General features: G+C 44.2%; 1 pseudogene; it reads left to right on the top strand.

The window, feature by feature from the left end:
• Positions 1-8,519: 8,519 nt before the first annotated feature.
• On the top strand, positions 8,520-8,638 carry LOC134950278 (5S ribosomal RNA; annotated as a pseudogene).
• The last annotated feature ends 1,876 nt before the right edge of the window (positions 8,639-10,514 follow it).

Genomic DNA, 10,514 nt, shown 5'->3' with positions numbered 1-10,514 from the left:
GTCTGGAGCTACTCAGAAACTGCTAAGAACTTTCTATTCGCAATTCTGCTAATCTTTCGTTCGCAATTTTAATATGCTAAGATTCACTCCCAGTAGGCGGCGGCTTAGCGTGTGTAAAGCTGCTAAAAGCAGCTTGCGAGCGAACAACTCGGAATGACCCCCAGTATGTCTACATATGAGATAAAAAAGCAACAGCTAAATCAGGTTTCTCTAATATACGAGAAAAGATTTATTAAGAAGATGGAGAAATCATTCACTGTATCAGGTTAATGCAATCCAGCTTGATTAAAGGGTGACCGAACTACCTAAGTGTGACTAGGCTGATGGATGAGTCAATTATTCTTTGGTCAGAAAGATCCAAAGTCAAAAAGAAAAGTGAGTGGTCCTGGAATTCTAGTAGTATAAGTAGGATATTTAAGGAGGAATCAGTATGAATTACCGGTGGCCAGAAAGCCGGCCGTCAGTTTACCGTCCGCGGCATGCTGGCCGCTAGTATGCTGGCAGAGGGGCAAGTTCAAAGATCCCCTTGAGGGCTCGCTGCGCTCACCACGCTGCGGGCTCCCATGAGTGGGAATAGCCCCTGTGCGCCAGGATTCCGGCTGTTGACATTGCCAGCTTTTGGGATTCCGGCATTGGTATCCTGACTACTGAGATCCCAACATCCAGCAAATTAACTGCATCCCTTTAAGAAGCCACTCTGCTGTAGCTACACAGTCCTCTGCACGGTGTGTTGATCAGAGCTAGGAGGTCTGGTAAACAGCAGCAACACCAGATGCTAGACACAGAAGCGGTTTTAGATGAAAGCCAGCAGGGCGGGAGTGCGAGGTGGTGCGGCCTGAGGGCACAGACGCAGTCACACCGCCAGTGCCATCTCAATTGCTTGTGCCTGCCCGCTGACTGTACCAGCTATCACCTCCTCCGTAGCCGAAGACGCCGCTATCACTCTGCCGCTCATACACCTGACACCCATCCTCTGTCACACTCTGCTCTCCCCTATACCTCAGACATCCCGCGTGCCCCCCTCCACACACATTTCACACACTGCTCTCCACTATAAACCAGACAGACATCCCTTATGCCCCTCTCCACACACATTACACCCGATTCACACTCCTACACCCAACACCCATCCTCTGCTCTCCCTTATACCCCGACATCCCTTATGCCCTGCTAAACACACATTATACCGCCTATGCCCCCGACACCCCTCCTCTGTCACAGCATGCTCCTTTATCCTGACATCCCTCATGCCCCCCTCTGCACATCACACCTCTCATACACCTAACACCCCTCCTCTGTTACACCCAGCCCCCCTATACCCCAGACACCCCTCATGCCCCCTCACACATTACAGCCCCTATGCCCCTGACACCCCTCTCCTGCCACACCCTGATCACCCCTTATACCCCAGACACCACTCATGCCCCTCCCCACACCCTCATACCCCAGAAACCCTCATGTCCCTTCCCCAAACCATCATACCGCAGAAACCCTCATGCCCCCTCCCGACACGCTCATACTCCTGACACCCCTCATGCCTCTCTTCCCACATTACGCCCCCACATGCACCTGACTCCCCTTCTCTGTCACACTCTGCACCACCCTCCCCACACCACACCCCTCATGCCCCCTTCCCACAATACACCCCCCATGCACCTGACACCCCTCCTCTGTCACACCCTGCTTGTGGTGAGAGGGGGACAAAAGAAATGTTCGCCCTGGGCACCACAAGGTCTAGAACCGGCCCTGGCTAGACACAGTCCTATCCTAGTTGTTTTTTTACTTATCAAATTGTTCTGTTAGTGTTCGCTTATCTGGATCCACCTCCCCTCTGCTTCCTTTATCAACAAGATTTCCATAGGGCTTTGTCCTAAGTCCTCTGCTTTTCTCTCTCTATGCCACCTGTCATTGTGGCACTGTATGCAGATGATAATCAAATTTTCATATCCTCTCATCATAAGTGTTTGCCCGTGCAGAGGTGCCACTGTGACTGATGACACCAACTGCGCACATCATACACCGCCTTCCATCATGCACCAGAAGTTTATGCACCCAAGAGGGGTCTCAATTGCATCAATCTGGGGGAGTGCCCAGCATTCCCGGAGATGCTGGGCTGACCCCAGAGACTAGAGCCTACAATTCCGGCTCCTCCTCTGTGAGGAGGCAGTCAGCCAGTAATAGGGTGTGAGTGTTAAACTCACACCCAAAACCTCACCAAAAACTAGCATATAAATACATTTTTTTTTTATAGGTGTTTCACATTAGCATGCGCAGACCAGTGAGATATGTGCATGCTTCTGTCTGTAAAAGTTGAGATAGTTAAAAATAATTTAAAAACACCCTTATACACTCATACTCACACATACTTACATATATTCAGTCCTCTTGTCCAGTAGCATCCACAATACCTGTAAAAAAAATTAAAAAAAATCCACCTATTCCTAGTGTAGATCAGGTAATCTTCATTCCAAGTAGGCATCCAAGGGGTTAAAAAAAAAACCAGAACAGCTGGTTCAAGACAGTTGACAGTTTAGTTGTAAGTGTACTATCAGACTCCTGTTTCCATGCAGCTGGGTCACTTACCCCTCCTGCCATGCTGTGATCCTTTATCCATTATAGGATTCTGGCTTCAGTTTTCCTAGCCAGCTAGGCCGCAATCCACATCATTTATTACTAATTAAAGTGCATTCCAGTGGTCTGATTTTGGAAGCGTAAATTTGGAATCCATTATTTGGACTACATGCACATAATTGCTCCTGCTATATATGCTTTGGGACTGATGTATGCTTTTTATGTTTAGAAAACTTTCTCTAACGGCATACCCGATCTTGCTACACATAGGGGTATATTCAATAACTGTTGGAAGCTGCCGTCTTGTCGGGTAGACGGCAGCTTCCAACAGTTATAGGTCGGAAGGGGTTCCGACCTATTCATTACGGCCCATTTATTCCAACAAGTCGGGAAACCCGACTTGTCGGAATGCTGTCGGAATGCACGCTTCAGCCGCCGATCAGCGTGCATTGTCGGAAGCGGGGCCAAACCCGACAGGTTTTAGCCACGTTTCCGACAATCTCAATCCGACTTTAAAAAAAGTTGGATTGAGATAAGTGAACTGAGAGCAGGAGACGGAGGGAGCAGTGGGGAGAGCAGGGACCCAGCGGCAGCATCCACCCGGCTCCAGCAAGCGACGTCCCGCTTGCTGGAGCCGGGTGGAATGCACATATGATGGTGAGCTGCTCAATCAGATTGTGATTTCACTCAGGTGCTAAAAGGGAGGGGTAATTATGTGGAAGAAAAAACAATTTGTGTTCCCTAATGCACACTGAGTGAAAAATAATAATGCTACATGATAATCAGATAATACGGAGATCTTAGTTGCGTATATCTGCAGATATAGGGTTAAGCCCCCAGGCCGATCGACAAGGCTTCTCTGTCACTGGGGGTCACTATTACTAAGTATGGGTCCGGGGTGCAGGACCCCATCACGTCGGCACAGGTCAGCTACCCCAGGTCAGCACACAGGAGAAAATTAATAAGGGTTAATAAGAAGCACAGAAGTGCTATGTAAGTGGTGTGATTAAAATAATACAAAAATATATACAAAGTGATAGGGAAAATCATAAGTGTTAATAAAGTGTTAGGGTGTGCTGACCTGAAGCCGCCCAGCCATACCGACACAGGGGCCACCGCACCCCACACCCACCCCATAAATAATTACACATATGTCTGGGTCTAAATTCCCAGTGCAAGGCCACATGATAATGGCCGGGTGCACGCTGCCGTGAGCCTCCGCTGCTGCAGCCGCTGCTCCCCCCGTCTCCTCCATCTCCTCAGCTGCTCTCTCCTCCTCCTCCCCGGTGCCACAGACATCTCCCCCCTGCTCTCCCAACCCCGGCGCCACTCACCTCCGGCGCCACTGACCGCTTCCCCCTCAGCTCCGGCGCCGCTGACCGCTCCCCCCTCACCCACGGCGCCGCTGACAGCTCCCACTGCCGCTGCTGTCAGTGCACCCGCAGCGCTGACAGCAAAATCCGATAGTCGGATTTGGCTGCTCTTTTGAATAGGGGTTGTCGGGTCCATTCCGACAACTGCATGTCGGAATGGACCCGACTCTTATTGAATATACCCCTTAATAAAGTTTTGTGACAAAGTTGGTCTTAAACTTGTGGATCTTTAAGGTGGATTAGTCCACTAGGCCACATGGCCTCTCAGATTTGCTGTGATACAGTATATGACATACTGTATAGGGCACAAAATACATAAAATAGCAGTGCTGATAATTATATAAAATATCCAATTCAATAGAATAATATGCTGTATAGACAATGGATGGGTTAAAAAAAGGTTAATTAATGTAATAATATACCATAAAAATACATGTATACCAGACGCTTAAAAAATTCACACAAACAGTTCATACATATATCATTGATGCACCGAACAGCATTGAAATAAATGTGTCTGTTCCTATTAATGCCACCGGAATCAGCAGTCCCATGCATAGTATGATGTTATCTCCTTGTTAGGGTAGAACAGTCCAGTGATGTACATGGTCACCGATAGAGGGGCATTCTCCTCATACTGAATGTCCGTGATGTGACTTAGAGGCCCTCAATTCTGCATGTGTTAGTACAAAGTCCAGGCTAAATAGGCAATGGAGACGAAGAATCCAATGTGAGTGGACTGCATAAGCTGAAAAGACCGGAAGCTAGTTCAGGCACACAACAACTGTTCTGTAGTAGCGATGGGTGGAGGACGGTAGGTACCACTGATGCGTTTCACTGCCCAAGGTTTGCTGCTTTATCAAAGGTGGATATTGCTTGTCCTGATCGGCTTTTAATACCCATGCCAATATGGCTGTACATCAGCACCTGGTCACAATTAACCATCCAGTTGACACAAACAAAATAAAAAATCATACAGCAATGTAAGAATGTAGACCTATTTAAAATACAAAATAATGACACTTTAGTATGTGTATCTGCTGTATTTTATATACAGTAATTCTGTGTATTCAGTTTAAACAAAGAGCATGTGACCCAAAGCCGGTTATCCAGTCAGCAACTTTGTTTAGTATAAAACTCTAAGCAACACTTCCAAATGGTAAGCTATTGGTATATATTGGTATTGGTATATATAGGGGCCATACTATACATACCAGGGGAAAGGGGATGTGCAGTTGAGACACTCTGCAGAGAGCTACTTTAGGTAGGTTTATTGAGATCAGAATCTTGGTATAAAGGGATCTCACAAATGTGATAGATATAACCTGCATTGGTATTTTTCATATATTTTCACTTTCGCTTAAGTATATCTTTTAATGGTCTACCTGAGTATCTACACAAGGTTTGTGTGAATTTTCACTCTTTCCACGCTGACAATTGATTACCCTATGTCAGCCTAAAGCATTTATTTTAAATATAATAATAAAAGTTACGTTTTAATTTACTTATCATACTAATATAAAAGAGTGCGCCACACAATAAGCCTTCCTTAGACTAAAGCCCTCTAGCAGGTTTTTTTTCTACCCCCCTAACTATATACAGTATTTATTTCAATACTGTTCTGCAAAGGTTTTTAAGCTTCTGGTGTATATTGTTTATGATACAGTATATGTATTTTTATTAGAGATGAGCGGGTTCGGATTTACTCAGATTTACCCGGATCTCCTTATTGTCTCTCAGATGTCATGTGTTTTGGTTAGCCAATAAGAAAAATCTGTAAAATCTGAACTTGCGTTAATTCTGGCATTAAGAACCGAGTAAATCCGAACCCACTCATCTCTAATTTTTATATGGTATATTATTACATTTAGTAGCCTCTTTTTAACCCATCCATTGTCCATACAGCATATTATTCTATTGAATAGATTTTTTTATATTTTTTATCAGCACTGCTATTTTATTACTTTTGTGCTTTATTTGTCTGTGGAACCGACAGTAGCTGCTAGGCATAAGCAAACCACAGCGCCCTTACTGTATTATACCTTGGTATTTTTCTTTCTGCATATGACAGATAGGACCTACTTTAAATAGACTATTAAAAATCATACGTGTTTCATTCCCTACACAAAATAATTGGGGTCATTCCGAGTTGTTCGCTCGGTAATTTTTTTCGCATCGCAGCGATTTTCCACTTAGTGCGCATACGCAATGTTCGCACTGCGACTGCGCCAAGTAAATTTGCTATACAGTTAGGTATTTTACTCACGGCTTTTTCTTCGTTCAGGCGATCGGAGTGTGATTGACAGGAAGTGGGTGTTTCTGGGCGGAAACAGGCCGTTTTATGGGTGTGTGCGAAAAAACGCTACAGTTTCTGGGAAAAACGCGGGAGTGGCTGGAGAAACGGAGGAGTGTCTGGGCGAACGCTGGGTGTGTTTATGACGTCAAACCAGGAACGACAAGCACTGAACTGATCGCAGATGCTGAGTAAGGTTGAAGTTACTCAGAAACTGCTAAGAGGTGTGTAATCGCAATTTTGAGAATCTTTCGTTCGCAATTTTACTATGCTAAGATTCACTCCCAGTAGGCGGCGGCTTAGCGTGTGTAAAGCTGCTAAAAGCAGCTTGCGAGCGAACAACTCGGAATGAGGGCCATTGCGCAGTAGATGAAGGAAGAGATCGGCCTTTTATACCTGATGAGCAAGAAGCGGTTACAAATATTCCAATCCATGCTATGATTTTGCCTAAAAAGTGACCCCAGTGAGTTGAGGTCATCACGTGATAACACATTTTAGATGCACATGAAAAATGATCAAAATTATATTATCGCTATAATCAAGTTAATGATGATGAATGCTGTTTCCTCGTAAACATATGATCAAAGTTGGTTTATATTGAATTAGAGATGTGCGGTAGGCACTTTTCGTATTTTGTGTTTTGGTTTTGGATCTGGATCCCCACTCGTGTTTTTAATCTGGATTGGTTTGCAAAACCACCCTTTCAGGTTTTGGTTTTGGATCTGGATGATTTTTGAAAAAAAGGGAAAAAAACGGCTAAAATCACAGAATTTGGGGGTAATTTTAATCCTACGGTATTATTAACCTCAATAACATTAATTTCCACTCATTTCCAGTCTATTCTGAACACCTCACACCTCATAATATTGTTTTTAGGCCAAAAGGTTGCACCGAGGTCGCTGGATGCTAAGCGACAGAAGTGGGCGGCACAAACACCTGGCCCATCTAGGAGTGGATGTCAATGGTGAGAGAGGAAAGGAAGGCTCTTGTGTGGGCGCGGGGTGAACAAGCCCTGTGGGGTGAAACGCGTTTTCCTTAGCCAGCGGGTCCACTGGCACCAACCACAGTACTCGAGGGACACCTTGTCGCTGATTCCACACAGGTTATGTACACCTACAGTGCCTGTGTGGGCACTTTGAGCATCTATTTAAAAAACAATTTCATAGGTGACTTAATTCTACCAATATATCCCTGCTCACTGACAACAGTATTGAAATAGGACTATGGGGGTCATTCCGAGTTGTTCGCTCGTTGCCGATTTTCGCTATACTGCGATTAGTCACTTACTGCGCATGCGCAAGATTCACAGAGCGCATGCGCTTAGTTATTTTACACAAAAGTTAGGTATTTTACTCACGGCATAACAAAGCTTTTTCATCGCTGTGCTGATCGTAGTGTGATTGACAGGAAGTGGGTGTTTCTGGGCGGAAACTGGCAGTTTTATGGGAGTGTGTGGAAAAACGCAGGCGTTCGAGTTGCAAAACGCAGGAGTGGCTGGAGAAACGGGGGAGTGGTTGGGCAAACGATGGGTGTGTTTGTGACGTCAAACCAGGAACGAAAATGACTGAGCTGGTCGCAATGGCTGAGTAAGTCTGGAGCTACTCAGAAACTGCTAAGAAATTTATATTCGCAATTCTGCTAATCTTTCGTTTGCAATTCTGCTAAGCTAAGATACACTCCCAGAGGGCGGCGGCTTAGCGTGTGCAATGCTGCTTAAAGCAGCTAGCGAGCGAACAACTCGGAATGAGGGCCATTGTCCAGTGTATTTCGACATATATGTTTATTTTCTGCTTTCTGTGTCAGTTGTACTACCTGTATGCATATAATAGCCAGGTTGTTATCCCAACCAGCATTTTAGGCTATTATTAGCGTTTCCTTATAGCAAATGAACATTGTATAACTTCTTTCCTTGTGTCACTTTGAGCTATTTCATTTATTTGACATTAGGCTGCTATACCTGCGTATAATCTGTACTCTCCATCTGTGGGGTCAGAATTATTTACTGTGTCGCCAGTGTTTATAACTAATATGAATTACACTTATGGATGTGCTTGATTTCAGTAAATGTTTGCTGTCAGGATACATTGCATATGATTATTGATGATTTCTGCTCTCATCTTGTTCTTATTTCTGTGGACTCTCATCTACGATCCAGGGTGCACAATACCACCAGTGTGGGATTTGTTGCATCCAGCCTAACGTAGAAAGCAGATCCACATCTTTTGTGACTGTCACACTCCTTTATATAGGTGCACTCTCATTGGTGTCTAACCCACTAATTTTTCTACTATCAAACCACACTGCCAGTGCCCGATCTCGTCCGATCTTGGAAGCTAAACGGTGTTGGGCTGGGTCAGTACCTGAGGAGGAGACTCACAGGAAATACCCAGTGTTGTAGATTATTAATCATCTTTATGATGTGCGTTCTTTGACACCAACAGCAGTATCACCACTTGTTCCTATCCCTCAATATCTTTATCCTGTGATTGCATATTTTGATTATTAAATCGTTCAAGACCTTTTGAGTCCTCTACAGTTATTTATAATACACTTGTGCATTAGTTTGGTGACCGGTATGAATTGGGTCATGTCTCACTAATTACTTTCTGACCTGTCGAATACTGATATAATTGACAATTGACCACATGTTGGTCTTATCAATACAGATTCTCTGTACTGGTCGGGCTGAAATGGGTGTAGAACTTTGAAGTGTCTATAGCCTTTCTTATCACATTTTTGTGAGACAGGACCAGAACATTTCTATATTTTTCAATTTAATACTTATTTTATTTCTCACTACATTCACTTTGGATCCTATGTTCTCCAATGGGTAATCATAAGAATTTTTTAATGTATATTTAATAAAAGTTATATCTTATTATTATTCATGATTAATTAAAATCCATTGAAATTTATTTCAACTAACTAAGAGTGCGCCCACACAAGAGCCTTCCTTTCCTCTCTCACCATTGACATATGCTCTTTCTGGCTCTGGGAGCACCACCAAACTACACAGAGATTTGATGATTTATGTAAATAAATCATAATTGTCCTAATTCTGGTTCATTCAATTTGATTCTTGACATAGAGACCAGTGCCGGGTCGCCCCCTTTTTCCATCTAGGAGTGGCACTGCAGTGGCAGACAGGATGGCAGTTTTTAAAACTAGGCCCAAAAGAGCACATAATGCATAGAAACAAAAGAGGTGCAATAAAGTAGCTGGATGACTAAGCTAAGCAACACAAGTAGGCGGCACAAACACCTGGCCCATCTAGGAGTGGCACTGCAGTGTCAGACAGGATGGCAGTTTTAAAAATGAGGCCCCAAAGAGCACATACTGTAATGCAAAGGGGGGAAAAAGAGGTGCAAGATGGAATTGTCATTTGGCCCTCCCACCCCCCCCTTATGTTGTATAAATAGGACATGCAAACTTTAACAAACCAATCATTTATTCGACAGGTTCTGCCACACGACTGTGGCTGAAATGATTGGTTTGTTTGGGCTCCCACAAAAAAGAAGCAATTAATCCCCCCACCAAAAAAAAGCAATTAATCTCTCCTTGCACAAATTGGCTCTACAGAGGCAAAATGTTGTTCTCATCCTCCAAATCCTCACCCCTTTCAGTATGTACATCCTCATCCTCACAGAGTATTAATTCGTCCCCACTGGAATCCACCATCACATGTCCCTGTGTACTTTCTGGAAGCAATTGCTGGTAAAGGTCTTCCTGGAGAAATTTATAATTAATTTTGATGATCATCAACTTCTCCACATTTTGTGGAAGTAACCTCCTACGCCGATCGCTGACAAAGTTACTGGCTGCACTACACACTCTTTCGGAGTACACACTGGAGGGGGGGGGCAACTTAGGTAAAATAAAGCCAGTTTGTGCAAGGGTCTCCAAATTGCCTCTTTTTCCTGCCAGTATAAGTACGGACTGTCTAACATGCCTACTTGGATGCTGTCACCGATATAATCCTCCACCATTCTTTCAATGGTGAATCATATGCAGTGACAGCAGACATGTAAGTAATCGTTAGCAGGTCCTTTAGTCCGGACCAGATGTCAATACTTGATCATGGCTGCCTTGCATCACCGCCAGTGGTTGGGCTAGGAAATTTTATCCTTTTCCTCGCAGTCCCAGTTGCAGGAGAAAATGAAGGAGGAGCTGTTGACAGGTCACATTCCGCTTAAGTTGACACTTTTCTCACCAGCAAGTCTTTGCACTTCTGCATACTTGTGTCTGCTGGAAAGAGAAAGACAACGTAGGCCTTTAAA

Source organism: Pseudophryne corroboree, chromosome 1, assembly GCF_028390025.1.
Source record: "Pseudophryne corroboree isolate aPseCor3 chromosome 1, aPseCor3.hap2, whole genome shotgun sequence".
Taxonomy (NCBI): domain Eukaryota; kingdom Metazoa; phylum Chordata; class Amphibia; order Anura; family Myobatrachidae; genus Pseudophryne; species Pseudophryne corroboree.
Note: the sequence above shows the minus strand (reverse complement) of the source record. Positions and strands in the feature narration are given on the sequence as shown.